The 23,176-nt window shown below is 39.0% G+C and overlaps 1 non-coding gene across 1 annotated transcript; it reads right to left on the bottom strand.

Annotated features, from left to right (window-relative positions):
• Nucleotides 1–22,410: 22,410 nt before the first annotated feature.
• On the bottom strand, nucleotides 22,411–22,483 carry TRNAT-CGU (transfer RNA threonine (anticodon CGU)). The gene has a single exon. It is a non-coding gene; the product is annotated as a tRNA-Thr (tRNA).
• Between the last annotated feature and the right edge of the window lie 693 nt (nucleotides 22,484–23,176).

Genomic DNA, 23,176 nt, shown 5'->3' with positions numbered 1-23,176 from the left:
CAGCGCCGACCAGCCAGCGACTGACTATGTGGCAGAACTCACCGAGAAGTTGAATGGAATTCACCAACTGGCCAGAGAGCACCTCAAGATGGCCAGCGACAGGATGAAGGTGCGCTACGACAGATTAGCCAACTCTGCAGGATTCCAGGAGGGCGACCTGGTGTGGCTGTATCGACCTACCAGGACCAAAGGGAAATCACCAAAGCTGCAGCGTGCCTGGGATGGTCCATACCGCGTGGTGACCCGGATCAACGACGTGGTGTACCGGATCCAGCGACAACCTCGAGGGAAGATGATGGTGGTGCATCTGGACCGATTAGCAGCCTACCAAGGGACTGCCCGGGACGAGCAGCCCTAAGGAGGGGGCAATGTGACAGCGACGTGAGAATCGAACTCACGACCAGCGTCCCGCAAGAAAGCAGATCGCACGGGCTCCACGGAACATTGGGTGACGTCGCGCGGTGGAGAGAAGGGAGAGAGGGTGTATTACGTCACGCGACGAGTCTGCGCGCGCAGCTGCTACGCAGTGGATGTGGAACGACCTTCCCGATTATTCCAGACGTCTGTCGATGTAGAGATATTGAGGTAATTCTCTACACACCTGTAGAAGGTTCTCGCAACTATGATTTTGCTATAAAAGAGCAGGCGCCAGCGAACTAGACAGAGTCTTCAGAGTTTTCAGTTACTCCGTCAGTGAGTAAGCCAGAGCAAGCAAGCCAGAGTTCGACTCGAGTGTGCGTCCGCATCTGCGTCAGCATCCGAAGGCCTGAGTTCGAGTGCAGTGGACCGCAGTTGGAGGGACCTGAGTTCGAGTGCAGTGGACCGCAGTTGGAGGGACCCGAGTTCGAGTACAGTGAACTGTCTCTGAAGGTCTGTGGTTCGAGATACCGTGAACTCGAGTGACTGAGATAGAAGAACTGTGAACTGAGAACTGGTAGTTCTGATTTGTAAATAGTGCTTTGTAAATATTAGTTAAGATTAACAGTTCATTGTTGTGCGTAATAGTCCAAGTCAATGGTCATTGTCGTCGGTGGAGTGCTATAACGAATACTGTGTGAGTGAAGATCCAATTGTTGACGAGAGCGTTTAAGGTGAATTGTAGGAAGGAATTATTGTTGTGACGAATAAATTACATTGTTGTTACTAATAAAATTCACAATATTTTGCGACCGTTATTTGTTTCTTGCGTAGATAGTCGACTGAAAATGGCGACTCCGTTCAAACATTTTGGTGAAGGTAACATTAGTGAAATAGAATTTTTGTAAGTCAATTACTATATATTTTATTGTATTAGAGTACTTTATCATACTCATCTTCCTAATGACATGATAATGGTTTTCCCCAGCCGTGGGACTGAAGCCGGATGGTCTATGGCGAGTCCTTGGCATCAACCCCTTTGATTTGATTACCTGGTTGGGTTTTTCCGAGGTTTCCCCCATCAAAAGACAAATGCCGGGTAATATTTTGGCGAATCCTCGGACCTCATCTCATCTCACTACATCTCAAAAAAAAAAAAAAAAAAAAAAAAAAAAAAAAAAAAAAAAAAAAAAAACCACACAAAATTGTAAAAATTGTAGAAAATTACTAAATTGTAAAACTATAAAAATTTGTAAAAATTGTAATTGTAATATTGTAATATTGTAAAATGTTGACTTGTTCCACATCTTAAAGCTTCATTGCTCATGTAAGATCTATGGAATAAAATAAATGAATGAAAATGAATGAATGAAATGATGATCTGTAATCAATAGACTTCGGATTTTAGGCAAAAACCTATTTTAATCCTTTAAAGATAATTCATAAAAACTTGCAAATACATGTTTCATATGAAACTATGCCTAAAACTGATATTTTAATAGCACCTAAAAATGCCTATTTTGACGACAAAGCCTATTTTGACCTATTAAGTAGGTTTTATCTATAATAAGTCAAAATACCCATATTCTATTTCAAAAATTTATATTTTAAATTCCAAAATGTGTTTTTCAGCATGCGTTAATCGTGTCACAGAGCACATCAGGTTACAATATCCAAATTTAAATAAATTTATTTCTACTGTAAAAAAAGTTTTCGTCAAGGTGCCAACAAGGGTTCAGATTTTCCTTCAGAAATTGCCCAATGTCTCTCTGCCACCAGAACCTGTACTAACCTGGTGGGGGACATAGTTGAAAGCTGCAGAATACTACAAAGATCACATTAGTGAAGTGAAATATGTTGTTTCAAGTCTAGAAGACGAATCCGCAAGCATTGTTTCTGCAAAGGAAGTGATGGAAGGTTCTGGTATTCAGTGGGACTTAGCACTTTTAAAGTCACACTTCACTTTCCTAGTGCACGTTATTGCATCACTGGAAACAGCAGGAAAACCACTGTATGAACAAATGGAAATATTTCATGATATAAAAGAAAGGATCAAAAGTGTTCCTGGTTCTGCTGGAAATAAAGTATGGGAAAAACTGGAGCAAGTTCTACAGAGAAATGTAGGACTGCGTACTGCTTCAGATATCCTAGCAGGGAAGAACACGGATTTACAATGTAACATTCCTGTCCATTAAGTGCCAAAATTGAAATACGCTCCTGTTACTTCAGTGGATGTGAAGCATACAAATTTGTATATATATTATTTTAATGTACCGAAGTACATATGATATTTCCATGCAGATATTCTGCGTCATCATACGATGTAAGAGTAATGGAACGGAGAAAAATTCTCTCCGGCGCCGGGATTTGAACCCGGGTTTTCAGCTCTACGTGCTGATGCTTTATCCACTAAGCCACACCGGATACTACCCTGCGTCGGACAGAATCGTCTCAGATTAAGCTCCAACTCTTGGGTTCCCTCTAGTGGCCGCCCTCTGCACTACGTCATAGATGTCTATGAACGTAGGACCGAAGGCCACACACATGTGCTGAGGTGCACTCGTTATAAGTGACTAGTTGGCCGGGATCCGACGGAATAAGCGCCGTCTTAAATCACGAAGTGATTTACGCATGTCATTATATATTATTTTAATGTACCGAAGTACATATGATATTTCCATGCAGATATTCTGCGTCATCATGCGATGTAAGAGTAATGGAACTTCGTGATTTAAGACGGCGCTTATTCCGTCGGATCCCGGCCAACTAGTTACTCATAACGAGTGCACCTCAGCACATGTGTGTGGACTTCGATCTTACGTTCATAGACATCTATGACGTAGTGCAGAGGGCGGCCACTAGAGGGAACCCAAGAGTTGGAGCTTAATCTGAGACGATTCTGTCCTACTACAGGGTGGTATCCGGTGTGGCTTAGTGGATAAAGCATCAGCACGTAGAGCTGAAAATCCAGGTTCAAATCCCGGCGCCGTAGAGAATTTTTCTCCGTTCCATTACTCTTACATCATACAAATTTGTGTTGAGTGACAGACGGCATTGTTTTTTAATTTATAATTTAGAAAACGTGTTGGTAAAGTATTGTGAAAGTATTAATGAACAAGGCTTGGTAAAAATTTATTGTATTTGACTTGTTTGTATACTGAATTTATGTCTAAAACATATTTTTCACATTTCATTGTTTAGTTTATGTATAACTAGTTATATATTTGTTGTTCTTGTAGTTCTAGTAGTAGTAGTGGTAGTAACGGTATACAAACATTTAAAATTATTAAATTCTAAAAGTGAATTCCTGATGATTTGAAACATGTTTTTAAGGAAAACAATATTTTTGTTAGAGCCTATTTCCAATTCTTTAGAGACTATTTCCTACACTTTTAAGCCTATTTTAGGCACCTAAAATTACATTTTAACGACCTAAAAATCCGTACTCTAGTAATCAATAGCTAGAATTTCTCGATTATTTTATAATACGTATACACGCAAATATTAGCTGAAGTTTTCGCTTCCTTTCATCACAGAAACTCATGTCTAAGAATTAATCCAGGTAATCAACTTTCCACTTTGTGTAAGCTAACGTGATTGGGTATACAACCGGCCTTTCGAACCCGCGGGAGGGGAGGTTCATTACAATGGAAGATAGCGAACTGAACAAAAACAATGGACAGTAGCTGATTCGGAGCTAGAAGGAGAGGAGGTAATTGCATACTTGGTCGAGGAAGAAACAAATTAATAACCATTTAAAATCGATTAGTCCCTTGAAATTACCCGGACGTAGCAAGTTATTAGGACAAGTGTTTTGTTGCGGTGGGCTCCTCCCCTCACGAGGCACTCTATTACTCGGTCGTATTTGGAATTCTCCCTCTCACAGATTTATTTTATATTGCACTAACACCAATTTGTGTTGTTTGCTAGGAATTTATTGTAAGGATAACAATAGTAATATGCGTTACAAGAGCGGTATGTTGATGTTTTCATGTTCGAGGAAAAGATTGAAAAAGCGAAACGTAGTTGAGCTTTTTTAATTTCCCAGAACATGAAAACAAACATACCGCTCGTGTATCGTACATTATTTTGTGCGAAGATCGTTTTTTACATACCTGAAAGAGGAATTTCTAATTAGTTGCAATGAAATCTCCATGTTGGTTTCTGTTCAATGACGGCAACTTCAGAAAACCAAAATATCTGTCTTCAACATTGTTGTTATAAAATGTTTTCTGTGTTTACTATATTCCAGCAGGCCGTGATATACGTCTGTCTTTTTTTTTCCCCCAGTCTATAAATGCGAACTTAAAACAAACGGTAAGGTTATGTAATGATTTATTTTTCATTTTAATATTTTAACAATATTATTTATATAACATATTGCAGTAATAACATCGGCATCTGGAATCTTGTTGATTTTTTCACGACTTCCTTAATGTTACTTGCATTACAAATGCAGTAACGTTTGTGGTGTTGTAGAATTTACTTAATTTTTGCAAATATTTGAAAACAATAATTAACAGTGCAATTTAGGTGAAATTGCAGTGGTAAGTTTCCAATTTATAATTATTACTATGTTAAACGTGTCTAGAAATAATATGTTAAAAGCCTAAAGCAGTAAAATGAATATGACGCTTAAGCGGTAAGAAGAGGGAAATTGTTATGTGTGTTACGTTGGGAATACTGAATGTGGTATTTCACACTTACCGCGTATTGGTTTTGTGCGGAAAGCAAGCAAATACGCACGATCTCGCACAAAAAACATTGCATAACGATTACGAAACAAAAGGTAACTTATTGCTCATAAGAGCAACATTTCTGGAAGAGAGGACAGGACAACATGTTACATAAGCAGTAAATATTCCAGTTCCAATATTTGAGCTCGTTATGTGTTTCAATTTTAAGGCAAAGAAAACAAAATACTCTCCCACGCATTCATCAACCTAAGCACTCATCCATTAGCTTATGCATTAATTTAATTGTTATTGTTTCATTCCATTTGCAGATATAATTTGGTTATTTGTTCTTCTAGCATTTATATATTGTATAATCTGTTCCAGGAGCAGTTAATGTCATTTCAACGTTAAAGTGAGTACTACAGGCAGAGCAGGAACGAATTACTTATTTGTAAGAATTGAAGAACTGGGTTCCAAACCGGCCGAAGTCCAATGACAAGTTACGAGAAAAATGAGAAAAACTGATGAAATAAATATGACTCCCTTAGATCGGTTTGAAAAAACAAATGTAGACTCTAAGTCAAGACTTACGACAGTCTGTTAAATAAACTTACACAGTTGCATACAGGGCGATTCAGAAAAGTTACCGCACTTAAGGAGCCTATTTCTGGAGACATTCTGAACAAAAAGTATCATATTATAAACATATATTCTATTCTGCATATTTTCAGAGTTACACTAATTTGAAGTTGTTAAAAATACCTTTTTTCTTTAGTTTTAAGAGTAAAAGAATGTCACAAATAGAGAATGAACTATTCAGAAGTATACTTTATTTAATTGGCTAGTATTCTGAAGCTAAAATGTGTTGTTAATTCTTTACTTGCTTTGTACAGATTTTTTTCCCCTAATTTTTAACTAAAAATTACGTTATTTTTACACACTTATCACAACAATTGTTACAGATCACATGACTTAGAGCAACTTGATTCTTTAAACATCACATATTTATTTTGTATGAGATCTCGCCCACCTCATTGAATACTACACGGCTATTATGAAATAGCCAATATGTATTATTACTATTTAATACGAGAAAAATTCATACCGGCACCGGGAATCGAACCCAGGGCCTCTCAGCTCTGCGCGCTGAGCGCTCTTTCCAACTGAGCTATGCCGGGACACGATCCACGGCGCCGGCGGAACCCCTCTTTAAAGTTCAATCTTGGACCCTAATATACAGTCTTAAAGAGTTTACAAGAATTACGTGATTTGTAACCATTATTGTGATAAATGCGTAAGAAAAATGTAATTTTGTGGTTAAAAATTGAAAAACAATTCTGTACGAAGCAGCTATGAAATTCACAACACATTTTTAGCTTCTGAATACTAGCCAATTAAATAAATTATATACTTCTGAAAAATTCATTTTCTATTAGTCATATTCTTTTCCCCCGAAAACTAGAGAAAAAAAATGTACTTTTTTTTAACAACTTAAAATTAGTGCAACTCTGAAAATATTGAGAATGGGACCCATGTTTATATGACAGTTTTTGCTCAGAATGTCTTCAGAAATAAGCTCCGTAACTGGCGGTAATTCCTCTTGAATCGCCCTGTATGTAGGCTTGAAGAGGATAAATTAAAACGTGAATAAAGCAAGTTAAAATAAAAGAAATAAGGACTTAGGACACTTTGCAATTCACCACTTCAATTACGTAATACAGCATTACTGTTACTCATTCGTCCGAATGGCGACCCCAACTCACATTCAATTCGTCCACAGATTCGTCCACCTTTGTTCCATCCATCCAGCCATCCGTGCGCATAACTGTCCATCCCTTACTATCTCCATTCCATAAACAAAAAGTGTTCTTAGGTATATTCGTACGTACTTCTAGTCATCCATTAACATTATCATCTATTTCGTCCATTCGTACATTCAACCATCCATTGTGTACGTCCATAAATTAATTCCTACATCTATCAATCCAATTCTACATCCATTCATCTATTCATCTATCATACATCCATTTCTACATCTATCCAAGTATTCATTATCCATTCCTACATCCATTTATCCATTCATCCATCATCCATTCATCCATCATCCATTCCTACATCCATCCATCCATCCATCCATCCATCCATCCATCCATCCATCCATCAAACCATTCCTGCATCCATCCATCCATTCATTTCATTTATTGTATTCCATAGATCTTACAATAGCAATGAAGCTTTAAGATGTGGAACAAGCCAAATTGTGTAATAAGGTTACAATTTTCTGGCGAGATGTAGTGAGATGAGGCCAACAGATTACCTGATATTTGCCTTATGGTTGGGAAAAATCTCTGGAAAAAAAAACCAACCAGGTAATCAGACCAAAGGGGGTGAAATGAAGTGAGGCCGAGGACTCGCCATAGACCAGCAGACATCAGTCTCATGGATGGTGAAAACCTCGGAAGAAACCAATCAATCAAACCAAACGGGGGATCCAAACCAAGCCCAAGCGCAGCTCCGGATCAGCAGGCCAGTGAGTCTGCCGACTGAGCTACATTGGTGACGCTACTAAAATGTTTAAAGTAGGCTACATAGCCAATCAGATTATTAAATTTACAAACGCAAACGATTGTTCATGAGTTGAGCTATAAAATAAGATACATAGCAAGTAAGTTAATTCAATTTAAAAGAATAAACAATTAAATTTATCCATTTATCTCTTCATCCAACCATTCATCATCCATTCCTACATTCATCCACCCATATTTCTATTGAACCATCAATCCAACCATTCATCACCCATTCCTACATCCATCCATCCATCCATCCATTCAACCGTCCATCCAAACATTTTCACCCATTCCTACATCTATCCATCCATCCATAATTTTTATCCATTCATTCATCCATCCAACCATCCATCACCCATTCCTACATACACCCATTTATCCATTCATCCATCCATCCAACCATTCAACACCCATTCCTATATCCAACCATCCTTCCATCCAACCATTCATTATCCATCCATCCATCCAACCATTCATCACTCATTCCTACATGCATCCATCCATTCAACCATCCATCCAACCATTTTCACCCATTCCTACATCCAACCATCCATTCATTCATCCATCCATCACCCATTCGTACATCCATTCATTTATCTATTCATCCATCCAACCATCCATCTAACCATTCACCACCAATTCCTACATACACCCATTCATCCGTTTATCCATTCAACCATCCATCTTCCATTCCTACATCCATTCAACTATCATCCATTCCTACATTCATGCATCCATCCATCATCTATTTCTACACTCATCCATCCAATCATTTTCACCCATTCCTACATCCAACCATCCATTTATCCATCCATCCATCCATTCAACCATTCATCACCCATTCCTACATCCATCCATTTATCTATTCATCCATCCATCCATCCATCCAACCATTCACCACCCATTCCTACATACACCCATTTATCCATTTATCCATTCATTCATCCATTCAACCATCCATCTTCCATTCCTACATCCATTCAACTATCATCCATTCCTACATTCATGCATCATCTATTTCTACACTCATCCATCCAACCATTCATCATTCATTCCTACATCCATCCATCCATCCATCCTTCTATTCAACCATCCATCCAACCATTCATCATCCACCATTCAACCATTCAACACCCATTCCTACATCCATCCATTCTTCCACTCAACTACCCATCCAACCATTCATCATCCATCCATTCAACCATCCATCCAACCATTTTCAACCATTCCTACATCAACCATCCATTTATCCATCCATCCATCCATCCATTCATCCATCCATCCAACCATTCATCACCTATTCCTACATCCATCCATTTATCTATTCATCCATCCAACCATCCATCTAACCATTCACCACCCATTCCTACATACACCCATTTATCCATTCATTCATTCATTCATTTATTCATTCAATCATCCATCTTCCATTCCTACCTCCATTCAACTATCATCCATTCCTAATTCATGCATCCATCCAGCATCTATTTCTACACCCATCCATCCATCCATAATGCATTCCTACATCCATCCATCCATCCATCCATCCATCCATCCATTGATCCATCCATCTCCAACTGTGTGTACAACTCCAATCCAATCAGCCAACCGTACGTTGACCTGACAGTTATTATTTGCTCAGATCTCTTCAATCCGCAGTTTGAACACTCCGCAGATCCTGCAGATGGGCCGGCAGACAGTAGCCAGAGGTCGTCATGCAGGTTTTAATCATTTATGGGCTGCGGTCAGAGGGCGCACCACGCCTAATTAAATTCAAACACGAACTCGCACAATGGGACGGACGGTCAAGGTTATGGAGCGTCGCTATTTGTTAAGCGAGGCTCTGGTGCTGCTCCACAGCCCGCGGTCACGACGCTCAACAAAGGAACGACAAACAATTGACTGCCTCCGCCCGCGCTGGTCGTTTAGATAGAGAGCCGCACCTGAACACCGAGAAAAATGAGCTTCAGAGGAAGGACAATGAAGATGATGGGGGGGGGGGGAGATAAGACGACAGCGAGGCAAGAGACGAAGATAACGAGTCTGCGCGACTTCCCCACGGCGAGAGCACTGCAGGTCATCGTCAACAATTAAAACTTGTAGCCTTCAGCTTCTTCGTAACGACTCTGAGACGAATGCTGCACTCACAACCCGACTTCGTGCTTATGTGACAAGAAGTGACTGGTTTCAAAGTAGTCTCTATTTACAGTCGTCAACCAACGTAGTGATATTAAAATAGGGATATCCTGAACTAGCACCAACAGATAGCGAGCGTATACCTTGAGGAATGCGCTTTGCGTATGCTTTTGTTTTCCAGTGTATAAATATTGAGGATTTATGTAGTGTATTAGTAGGCCTGCAATATTGAAATCTTACTGTGTGCACAAGGAAACAAAACTTAAAATATACAAAACAATTATTAGAAGTATTCTCTGTTATGCAAGCGAAACTTGGACATTATCTAAGGAGACAGAAGCTAAACTAGGTATATTTGAACGCAAAATATTCAGAAGAATTTTTGGACCGGTGCAAGAAAATATGCAGTGGAAATACGTTACAATAACGAGCTATATAAATTATATAAAAGTTTGGATGTTGTTACTTTCATCAAATTAAGGAGGCTTGAATGGGCCGGACATGTCTATCGGATGGAAGGGAACAGGATACCAAAGAAGATCTTAGAAGGGAAAATACATGGCAAAAGACCAATTGGAAGACCCAAAAATAGATGGATAGATGCGGTAACGATCGATTCTCAGGACTATCTCGGAACAACTGCCTGGAGGAGATTAGCACAGGACAGGGACAGTTGGAGGAAGAAAATTGAGGAGGCTAAGGCTCGACTTTGGGCTGTGATGCCATCGTAGTAGTAGTTTAGTAGGCCTATATTACTCTTAAATATCAATGAAAATACGATGAAAGAGTAATGGAACGGAAAAAAATTCTCTCCGGCGCCGGGACTTGAACCCGGGTTTTCAGCTCTACGTGCTGATGCTTTATCCACTAAGCCACACCGGATACAACCCCGGCGCCGGCGCATCAGCACGTAGAGCTGAAAACCAGGGTTCAAGTCCCGGCGCCGGAGAGAATTTTTCTCCGTTCCATTACTCTTTCATCGTATGATGACGCAGAATATCTGCATGGAAATAATATATGATATGCGTAAATCACGAAGTGATTTAAGACGGCGCTTATTCCGTCGGATCCCGGCCAACTAGTCACTCATAACGAGTGCACCTCAGCACATGTGTGGACTTCGGTCCTATGTTCATAGACATCTATGACGTAGTGCAGAGGGCGGCCACTAGAGGGAACCCAAGAGTTGGAACTCAATCAGAGACAATTCTGTTCGACGCCAGGGTTGTATCCGGTGTGGCTTAGTGGATAAAGCATCAGCACGTAGAGCTGAAAACCCGGGTTCAAGTCCCGGCGCCGGAGAGAATTTTTTCTCCGTTCCATTACTCTTTCATCGTATGATGATGCAGAATATCTGCATGGAAATATCATATGTACTTCGGTACATTGAAATAATATAAAATAATATAAATGAAAATGCCAAATTTGTGTTCTTTTCCTGTATGTAAAGACACAAAGAAAGCTTTTGCTTCATCCGATCTCTAGATGCATAATAATCCCAATATGCACATGGCTGTGATTTCGATCCATTTAATGTATAATAGTGAATAATTGACAAATATTGATTACATTATACAGTCTGATCCGTTTGGGTATGGATAATATTAATATATTATTATAAAGCTATTGTGGTAGTAGGAAAAAATTCTTTCTGCTTATATTATGATTAAAAGGTGGGAGTTTCCATATATGACAATCAACAATGCATAATTTGAAAGGATAAATGAAAATCGTAAATGATTAAAATGGCTACTACAAATCAACAGCGGGCACAATGTGTTCTTTTGTATGCTAAATTTGAGAGTGTTAAAAGAGTTCAAAGGGAATTTCGACGTGAGTGGTGTACGTAATATACCTAAATACGATTCCATAATGTTGTGGTATCGAACATTTGTAGAAACAGGTTCTATGTTAAGAAAAAGGAACATGCAGGAGTACGCATGCGAAACTCAGTACGAGAAGCAGCTATCTCTTGGCTTGGTCCCCAAACTTCCCAGATCTAATCCCTCCTGACTTCTTCGTGTGGGATTTTGTTAAAGACATTGTCTATTCACAGAAACCCAGAAACATTGATGATGTGAGAGTAAAAATTACTCAAGCTTTTCAACAAATCACCCCTCTTATGTTACAACTGACATGGGCTGAATTGCATCACCGTTATGAGTTGTGCGGGGTGCGCAATGGGGGTCATGTTGAGCTCTGAGGAATCTCCCATCTTTCAGTGTTGTATGCACAAAGTTTCAACAAATAAAGTTTAGTAGTAAATGTTTTACGGTGGTTTTATTTTATACATACCCAAACGGATCACTCTGTATAATATCTAAATTTTGGCATTTCATATTTTCTTAATGTTTCTTTATTAGGCCCAATTATATTTTTGTGTGTTTTTATGTGATTTGTAAAATATGTTTTTAAATTTTAAAAAATTCAAAATATGTGTATTTGTGTGAAATAAAATTTAAAATGCAGTATATGCTCAGGTGACCTTGTCCGAAACTTAAAGGTATATGTACGTAAACGTCCACAAATATTATCAGAAAATGCAGGCTCTAAATTTCTAAAAAATTTATGAGGAAACGAACTCACAATTGGACAAAAATTACAAGGTACCACAACAAGACTTACTGGAACTTAAATACTGATAAAAGTACATAAAGGTTACTAGTAATATTTTTTAGAATTCACTTTTTACTTTAAATTAAATTTTCCTAACTTTGAAAATTTTCACACATATTATTTCATAACTCCACAACTATTAGAGATAGAATTCTGAAATTTTGTACACTGATTTAACATGCATTTATGCAAAAGGTAGACTACAATAATGCCCATTTCTTTGAAAATAGGAAAATTAGGTCACAAAACATTATGTAAACTTTAATATATTTTATATAGGACAAATAAAAAAAATTAATTGTATTAAAATAAACAACTCTACATGTCTGAGAGTAGTTTACTTTTCAGAAATAAGTGTTTATTACATGCAGGAAAAATATTAAAGATGTCAGAGAGACCATAAAAATGTTATGGTTACCAAACGATGTAACTGCAGATTTTTTTTTTTTTTTCATACTTTGATAATACTGGTTTGAAAAATATTATTTGTAACCTTTTTTATACTTTTATCAGATATTTAAGATCTAATAAGTCTTGTGTGGTATCTTGTAATAGATTAAGGGTGTTTGAGAATAAGGTGCTTAGGAAAATATTTGGGGCTAAGCGGGATGAAGTTACAGGAGAATGGAGAAAGTTACACAACACAGAACTGCACGCATTGTATTGTTCACCTGACATAATTAGGAACATTAAATCCAGACGTTTGAGATGGGTAGGGCATGTAGCACGCATGGGCGAATCCAGAAATGCATATAAAGTGTTAGTTGGGAGACCGGAGGGAAAAAGACCTTTAGAGAGGCCGAGACGTAGATGGGAGGATAATATTAAAATGGATTTGAGGGAGGTGGGGTATGATGATAGAGACTGGATTAATATTGCACAGGATAGGGACCGATGGCGGGCTTATGTGAGGGCTGCAATGAACCTTAGGGTTCCTTAAAAGCCATTTGTAAGTAAGTAAGTAAGTGGTATCTTGTAATTTTTGTCCAATTATGAGTTCATTTTCTTCTAAAATTTTAGAAATTTAAAGCATGCATTTTATGATAATATTTGTGGTCGTTCACGTACATATGCCCTTAAAACACAATAATTACGGGGTTCTATTACAGTGCAAATAGCATTAGAATTCGGCTGTGGCTTATAGTGTTGTTACAGTAAGCATTTTTGAAATTATGTCACTTTTTCTTTCATCACGGATCCTAAAACGGGTGTCCATTCTCAGTGCGGGAAATAGGCTACGTATTCCGCGTCAAAAAGAAGCGAAGATTGCCAGTTTAGAATAGACTAGAGAACAAGGACGGGAAGTGACAGAGGAAGTCAGAAGGAGACAGAAAGCCGTGACTATCACCATAGCTGCAGTGATTACTTTGGCGATAGCTACATTGCTGATGATGGTGGGCATAATGCATAACACGGAGGGTGACATGGCAAGCTTGTGACGACACGGATGCTGCGGTGGGTCGTATATTGATTGTTTACTCATCTAGTTCAGAGAAGCTGTAAACCATGATCACAGGCAGACATGAAGGCAGGCCGCATAGATGCAATTTAACCTCAGAGTTTGTGCGTTTCCCACACTTGTAGACCGCAAGGCCAGGGGCACAGAGCATTATCAAACCGCAAAGTGCTAGGCTATAGCTTGAACCAAATTACCAGCACATATATGTGTGTATGTGTGTATGTATCTATGTATCGGGCAGCGGTGAGTCTGCAGTAATCATTTGTCGGGAAAGAAAATGCAACGTTTTCCCTGGGAAAAGTAATTTATAAATTTCATTTTGTACGTCTTGTCCAGTACGAAAATAAATAATTATTTTTGTTATTTAACATTCTTATTCTCAGTTAATGATCTTCTTCAACTTCCCTAGTATACCACTATCGTGGTGTTAGGGGATTTCCTCGGATTCATCTACTATATTGTACTCTGTCTTCTGTCAGTCTATTTAACTGGCTCCATGTCTTTCCTCTCTTAAATGCTTACTTACTTACTTACTTACTTACTTACTTACTTACTTACTTACTGGCTTTTAAGGAACCCCGGAGGTTCATTGCCGCCCTCACATAACCCCGCCATTGGTCCCTATCCTGAGCAAGATGAATCCAGTTTCTACCATCATATCCTACCTCCCTCAAATCCATTTTAATATTATCTTCCCATCTACGTCTCGGCCTCCCCAAAGGTCTTTTCCCCTCTGGTCTCCCAACTAACACTCTATATGCTATTCGTTTTATTTCTTCTTCCCATGTTGTCCTTGGTCTTCCTACTGGATTTCTTCCTACGGGTCTTGCTCCCATGAACTGGCGTACTTTCCTATCTACATCCATCCTTTTAACGTGTCCAAACCATGACAGCTGTTTATCTTCTATTGTCTTTTGGATTGATTGTATTCTTAAATCTTCTCTTATCCTTTCATTTCTTACTCTATCTCTTCGTGTTTTCTTTACAGTTCTTCTCAAACTTTGCATTTGCAATGCATTTATCGTACTTGTCGGTTAATAATAATAATAATAATAATAATAATAATAATAATAATAATAATAATAAATGCAACAAAATATATGAGAAAGGTAACTGGCCTGATTTTACTGAGACAGTATTGCTTCCAAAACCGAAGAAAAATAATTCCAAGAAATGTAACGAATTCAGGACTATCAGCCTGATATCACACTCGGCGAAAATTCTTCTGCGAATACTGACTCGACGTATATATTCTAAGATGGAAGAACAGTTGGAAGAAGAGCAGTTTGATTTAGGGAAGGGAAAAGGTACGAGAGATGCAATTGGACTGCTACGAACAATCGGTGAAAGATATCTAGAGAAGAATAAAGAAGTGTATATATTATTTGTGGACCTAGAAAAGGCGTTTGACAGAGTGGATAGGAATAAACTGATGGTGATGCTAAACAAAATTGGCGTGGATTGGAAAGAGAGCAGGCTGTTAAGTAACCTTTATATGAAACAACGAGTCAAAGTCAGGATAGGAGAAGAAATCTCAGAAGGAAGTGAAATAGGGAGAGGTGTACGATAAGGATGCCCTTTATCACGTACCCTGTTCAACATCTATTTGGAGGGGTGATAGTAGGAGGAAGAAGACTAAAGTGCATAAGATTTGCTGATGATATGGCGTTGTTAGCAGAAGAGGACATGATACTAAGGGATATGCTACTGGAGCTAAATGACAGTTGTTAGCAGCAAGGAATGAAGATAAATTCCAATAAGACGAAGACCATGGCCATAGGAAGGAAAGTAAAGAAGGTAAACTTGCGAATTCTAAATGAGGCAGTAGAGCAAGTGGACAGCTTCAAATACTTGGGGTGTACTATAAGCAGTAACATGAGCTGCTGCCAGGAAGTCAAAAGGAGAATAGGAATGGCAAAGGAAGATTTTAATAGAAAAAGGAGCACCTTCTGCGGACCTCTAGAGAAAGAACTAAGGAAGAGACTAGTGAAGTGCTTTGTATGGAGTTCTTCAAAAACCATTTGTAAATAAGTAAGGAAGTAAAGATATTACATTATAAATTTAAATGTTGTATTTTTATCATAATTTGTATTGTATACAAATGAATATTGTTGAGGTATCGTATGCTATTATTATTATTATTATTATTATTATTATTATTATTATTATTATTATTATTATTCTCTAAGCGACTTTAGGCTCGGAATGGGACTCATTCTCTGGCACGACCCGAAATGGAACTATAAAAATTGGAGATTTATCCTTCGAAGAGGTGGAAAAATTCAAATATCTTGGAGCAACAGTAACAAATATAAATGACACTCGGAAGGAAATTAAACACAGACTAAATATGGGAAATGCGCCTTATTATTTGGTTAAGAAGCTTCTGTCATCTAGTCTGCTGACAAAAAATCTGAAAGTTAGAATTTATAAAACAGTTATATTACCGGTTGTTCTGTATGGCTGTGAAACTTGGACTCTCACTTTGAGAGAGGAACAAAGATTAAGGGTGTTTGAGATTAAGGTTCTTCGGAAAATATTTGGTGCTAAGAGGGATGAAGTTACAGGAGAATGGAGAAAGTTACACAACACAGAACTGCACGCATTGTATTCTTCAGCTGACATATTTAGGAACATTAAATCCAGACGTTAAAGATGGGAAGGGCATGTAGCACGTATGGGCGAATTCAGAAATGCATATAGAGTGTTAGTTGGGAGGCCGGAGGGAAAAAGACCTTTAGGGAGGCCGAAACGAAGATGAGAAAATAATATTAAAATGGATTTGAGGGAGGTGGGATATGATGATAGAGAATGGATTAATCTTGCTCAGGATAGGGATCAATGGCGGGCTTATGTGAGGGCGGCAATGAACCTCCGGGTTCCTTAAAAGCCAGTAAGTAAGCAAGTAAGTAAATAAGTGACTTTAGGAGGAAATATTTTCGATAATGAGGGTGACAATCGAAAGCAGTAAATTTAGAGGATTTCTATTACTCGTATTGAGGTAAAGCCTTTCCACCATTGCGTGTCATTTCATTCCCTCTATTTTTTTGTCAAAGGTCCAATATATACAGCAAAAGACATATATCAGAACAATAAATCTGTCTGTGGGAATGGTCCATTCTGTTAATACGTGCACACATTACAAATAGAAAAGAGAAGAACTTCACCGCTGCTGAAATGAGAGAGATTCTCCTCCCTGATTAAACGTCCACCAAATTTGACAGTGTTTATGAAATCTGAATGACGGAATCTCTCGTCTCTCATTGCCTATTCCGTTTGTCGGGCTCGCCCCGACTGCAAGATGACAAGCTATGATACGTTCCGTGGCGCTACTGTACGTGTGTCGCTTGCCGAACGGCTTTTCAAGAAAAACCAGACACGTGCTCCGTCGGAAACCGGGACTCTCCTGCATTCCGCCCGCCCGCCCGCCTCTTACGATTCTATTCAACTCGTGGGAAGTGCACAATATATTCCTGTCCTGCCGCTCTTCTAGTGATACAATCATTATCAGTCAGTGGCGTGTGGTGATAAATAATCCTGGTGGTGCACAAATATATATTATGATTATGATTATCGTATTATTATTATTATTATTATTATTATTATTATTATTATTATTATAGGTACTAACGACGACATAACTACTAATATATGTTATATAGATATAGATAGCAAAGTAAAGTGTTCAATTTCTATTGCAGCATACCGTAAATAATATTGTTTTCGCTATATTGCGTTTTATAACACAGTTCACACGTTCACAAGCATTCGATACGTGTGTCGTCTCATCAGCCTTAACTACTAAAAGTCAGCAGCTTTCTTTATTTCTTTGAAATCTCATCATGGCATACATCAAAATGGCTTGAAGGACTTCGTTCTGTATACTGTTTGATGTGCTCTTAAATACTGTTCCTCTTTCCAAATGTTCCTTAAGAGTGCGTCTAATTCAGAACTAAAATTGATCAGGCCAAGAAAAATACTAGCGTTTAAAAATGAGTTTCCCTCTTCGTGACCTCTTAAAGCAACAAAACCGCACGCACATATCTGTTCTTGGTAACTTTATCATTGTGAAGTGCAACAAACCAATTGTGTCTGTATGTTTGTTTGACCCAACACTGCTAATTTAACATTATTGTTGAGTGTGCAGCTGAAGAATCGTGTTTTTATTTCTTTCATTCATGTGCTTCAAATCAATCATACCTACAGAACGATAATCAAAATTATTTAGTTACTACGCACAGTCCTACATTCAAACAGAAGAATAAATACAATTCATAACACGTAGCCTACTTGTTTTTGTCAATGAATGTTCGCCGCCGAGCAATAGGCAAGGAAAACAAAATATAGCGTCTTTTATATTGCAGCCACATATTGTATTTTTCGTAAGTCCGAATGTTGAATTTTCTTGTCACTTCTCTATTACTATTCTTCGTCACTTATAATTTTAATTCCTGTGTACGTCTACCCATCTTCTTTATTTTTATCTTTTCGTGTAAAGTTCTTACAGAAAATTACATATCTAAAAGATTTTGCACACTATTCATTGCAATATTTATGATAGAACGGGCCAAACAGCGACTGCAGAACACATCTGAAAGTGCTCCTAACCCCTCTTACGCACATTGTACTGGCTCCCTAACATGCTCCAAAGCCTGCCAGTGAAACTCTACTACTGCGCATGCTCGAATGGAACAGTGTGCCGCAAGTGTCGAGTGGTAAACCTAAGTCCCAGGCGTCAACAAGACCAGTACACGTGCAGTGTTATTTTTACATAGTACCGTATTATAATAAAGAATTATGTCGCTCACATAGTCTACTGCAGCTCATTGATATACAGTAAATTTAAAAACATGTGTTATTTGAAGAGGTGGTGCACTGCTCCTGTGCTCCGTAAGAGAAATCGCCACTGTTATCAGTCGATGCATCATTATGTCTCGTGACCAGAACATAGTACGAAATGGAAATATAAAAATTGCAAATTTATCCTTTGGAAGATGGAAAAATTCAAGTACCTTCGAGCAACATAATATAAATTATACTGAAGAGGAAAATAAACGCAGAATAAATATGGGAAATGCATGTCATTATTCGGTTGAGAAGCTTTATCATCCAGTCTGCTCTCGAAAAATCTGAAAGTTACCATTTATAAAACAGTTATAGGTAATAATAGGCTAATAATACTTACTTACTTACTTACAAATGGCGTTCAAGGAACCCGCATGTTCATTGCCGCCCTCACATAAGCCCGCCATCGGTCCCTATCCTGTGCAAGATTAATCCAGTCGCTACCATCATATCCCACCTCCCTCAAATCCATTTTAATATTATCTTCCCATCTACTTCTCGGCCTCCCCAAAGGTCTTTTTCCCGCCGGCCTCCCAACTAACACTCTATATCCATTTCTGGATTCGCCCATACGTGCTACATGCCCTGGCCATCTCAAACGTCTGGATTTAATGTTCCTAATTATGTCAGGTGAAGAATACAATGCGTGCAGTTCTGTGTTGTGTAACTTTCTCCATTCTCCTGTAACTTCATCCCTCTTAGCCCCAAATATTTTTCTAAGCACCTTAATCTGAAACACTCTTAACCTATGTTCCTCTCTCAAAGTGAGAGTCCGAGTTTCACAAACATAAAGAACAGCCGGTAATATAACTGTTTTATAAATACTAACTTTCAGATTTTTTGACAGCAGACTGGATGATAAAAGCTTCTCAAACGAATAATAACAGGCATTTCCCATATTTATTCTGCGTTTAATTTCCTCCCGAGAATAATTTATATTTGTTACTGTTGCTCCAAGATATTTGAACTTCTCCACCTATTCAAAAGATAAATTTCCAATTTTTATATTTCCATTTCGTACAATATTCTGGTCACGAGACATAATCATATACTTTGTCTTTTCGGGATTTACTTCCAAACCTATCTCTTTACTTGCTTCAAGTAAAATTCCAGTGTTTTCCCTAATCGTTTGTGGATTTTCTCCTAATATATTCACGTCATCCGCATAGACAAGCAGCTGATGTAACTTCTCCACCTCTTCAAAAGATAAATTTCCAATTTTTATATTTCCATTTCGTACAATATTCTGGTCACGAGACATAATCATATACTTTGTCTTTTTGGGGATTTTCTTCCAAACCTATCTCTTTACTTGCTTCCAGTAAAATTCCCGTGTTTTCCCTAATCGTTTGTGGATTTTCTCCTAACATATTCACGTCATCCGCATACACAAGCAGCTGATGTAACCCGTTCAATTCCAAGCCCTCTCTGCTATCCTGTTATTGGTAATAATAATAATAATAATAATAATAATAATAATAATCATAATGGAATTTAAGTGAGGGGGCACGGATGGCTCAGCACTGCGCCCTGTTGAGATCTATTGCGTTAACCCTCGATATGGAATGAGTTGCGTGCCACAGATCCCCTACGCGCATCAACCCCACCACATGACTCCCTAACGACCGGTCCCTACAGCCAACGGAAATCCTTATACCATTCCTGCTTCGGCAACTTCTCCCAAAGCCCCCCTGTCGGTCCGAGGCAAAACTCCTCCCCCGTGTAGGTCCGCCTCGGGTGCTCGTTGCAGAAGCCATCCAACGTTGCTTAGCTACATTCCACGGAAGCCGGGCGAGAGAGCCAGCAGCGTCGGAAGGCCTCTTGTAGAGTGATCTGAAAAACCAGAAACGGGATGATGGAGAAAGGATGATGGGGGAGGAAAGGAAGTGGCGAAGATGAGTGGGGTTCCAATCGCCTGATAAAGTTACCCGATATTCATCCATTGGAGTGACGGAAAACCCCCGAGAAAACCTCACCCAGGCAACTCGTCCTAACCGGGAATCGAACCCGGGACCGCTGGGTTCGGAGTTAGACTCGCTAACCCCTCAGCCACAACGGTGGACATATTAATACTATAGTCGACCTGGTTGGCGAGTTGGTATAGTTCTGGCCTTCTATGCCAAAGGTTGCGGGTTTGATCCCGGGCCAGGTCGATGGCATTTAAGTGTGCTTAAATGCGACAGGCTCATGTCAGTAGATTTACTGGCATGTAAAAGAATTCCTGTGGGACAAAATTCCGGCACATCCGGCGACGCTGATATAACCTCTGCAGTTGCGATCGTCGTTAAATAAAACATGACATTTAACATTTTTACTACTATATATTTACTAATTGTAATAACAATAATATCATTATTATTCATTTTTATTATTATTTATTTTCTAGGCGCGATACCCCAACCTGCCGACTGTTGGCTTCACGTCTACATACCTAAGCAGAGGTGAACGATCATCCAACCAGTACGGAGGTATCGGTGATTAGCATGACTATCCCTGCAGCTGTTGTAGCTGGATCGCCGTATCGTATTCAGCTACCCACTGCAGCACCCCAAAATCATCACAATGCTGGGTGATCATCGGTCCCATACCTTGGCAGAAATTTCATGATAAAATTTCTTCCACGATGACGACTCGAACCTGTGCGCATTCCGTAATGTGACGCCTTGAACAACGGAACTTTGTGAGGGATTACCTGAATGAACTTCTTGCTAACAGGTTAGTAGACAGAGCTCCACCAGACCACGGACGTCATGCACACCGTCCTGATTTAATGCCCTTAGACATGTAAGCCGATGGGTTTATCAAGTCAGAACTTCACAGAAGTAAGTTAGAGTTATGGAGGATCTGAGACATCGCATTCGAGAAGCAACACAACGAATTTCAGAAGATATGCTTTCAAGACAGTGTACAACCCAACGCTGGGAGCAGTGCTTTGAAATGCTGAATACTTTGAATGGCCATAAACACCACTCTGTAAGTCTGCACATAGAATAACAAGGAATATACAGAGTGTTCGAAAAATTCCGTCCAACAAAATTAACTGTATAGTGGAGGAGATAGTGTCGATTAATAAATTTAAGTATAGGAAACAACACTCCTCGATTATTCGCTATGGAGATGATGTGGTTAGTGTCTATGAGTCAAATTAGGCACATTGTCGAAACATGCGGAAAAGTCTAAGTAAAGATTTTTTGTAACTAGAGGAGAGGGATTCGATCCGGTGATGGGATTGGAATTCGGCGTAGCTCAGTGGTTAGAGCGCTTGGTATGTAGAACCAGGGACCCGGGTTCGATCCTCGGCGCCGGAGCGAATTTTTCTCTTCTAATAACCATGTGGAAAAGTGTCAAAAGTCGCCGACGTTCAAACTGACTGAACTAAAAATTTTACGTAAAACATCACGCCGACAAATATGCTGGCGATCTTTTCCTCTCTGAATCCTGTTCTGCCCCCTTTCCTTTTCGGTAATTTTCTTGCTTTTGTGAGTCAGTCTCGGCATTGTGAAGCCGTACGGTAAACTTTTAGGCCTAATGCATTGCATTGCTTTAAATTTTATGTATATTAGGTGCATGTTGTTTAAAGGTACGAGTATAATCCACGTGTTTTGTTCCTGTAAACGAACTTTTAATTCACTTTCTATTGTTCTTTTGGAAAATTTCAGTTGATCCGGACATTCTTTAATTCTTAAAGATTCATTTTTGGTCCTACAGAATATATCTGTTACGGTAACAATGATTATTAGAGGAGAAAAATTCACTCCAGCACCGGGGATCGAACCCGGGTCCTTGGTTCTACGTGCCAAGTGCTCTAACCACTGAGCTACGCCGGAATTCAATCCACAGCACTGGATTGAATCCCCCTCCTCTAGTGTTTTTCCCCTTTGTGGCTTGACTCCAAGTTCCACATATATTAAGTCAACTGCCATTATAAAGGGTGCGTCAGAAAGAACGGATGGATTTCAAACTATCGATACGCAACGAGGAGAGAGATATAGTGAGGGGGACCACGACTGTTGGGTCAGCCATAGAATGCAGTTTCAGTTGAGAATATGGTGTTGGTCTGGTGTACAACGTGCTTTCATCGTAGAGACATTTTTGAAAAATGAAGAGTCTGTGATCGCCACTCAGGACTCATTTCGACATCGGATGTCACGCTAGGATTCCAACTCGGAATACAATTTTGCGGTGGGTGGCTTCATTTCGTACCACAGGTTCAACATTAAAGAAGAAATCACCTGGACGAAATTCTATTGCACTGAGATTGTCCAAGGCTACGGTAAGATCTCGCGCCCTGCGACTTCTTTCTTTGGGACCATTTGAAGGCGTAAGTTTGTAAACATGGATCACATACACTGGACGAACTGAAGACAGCGATTCGCGAAGAAATCGTGGCAATTGCACCAGCTATGACTGTGAAAGTGATGGCGAACATCAGAAAACGCCTCGAAACCTGTATTGAAAGCCAAGGACATCATATGGATAATGTTGTTTTCCATAAATAAACTGCATGTATTGGTGAATAT

Source organism: Periplaneta americana, chromosome 6, assembly GCF_040183065.1.
Source record: "Periplaneta americana isolate PAMFEO1 chromosome 6, P.americana_PAMFEO1_priV1, whole genome shotgun sequence".
NCBI classification, from domain to species: Eukaryota; Metazoa; Arthropoda; class Insecta; order Blattodea; family Blattidae; genus Periplaneta; species Periplaneta americana.
The sequence above is the reverse complement of the archived record's forward strand: the minus strand, read 5'-3'. Positions and strand labels throughout refer to the sequence as shown.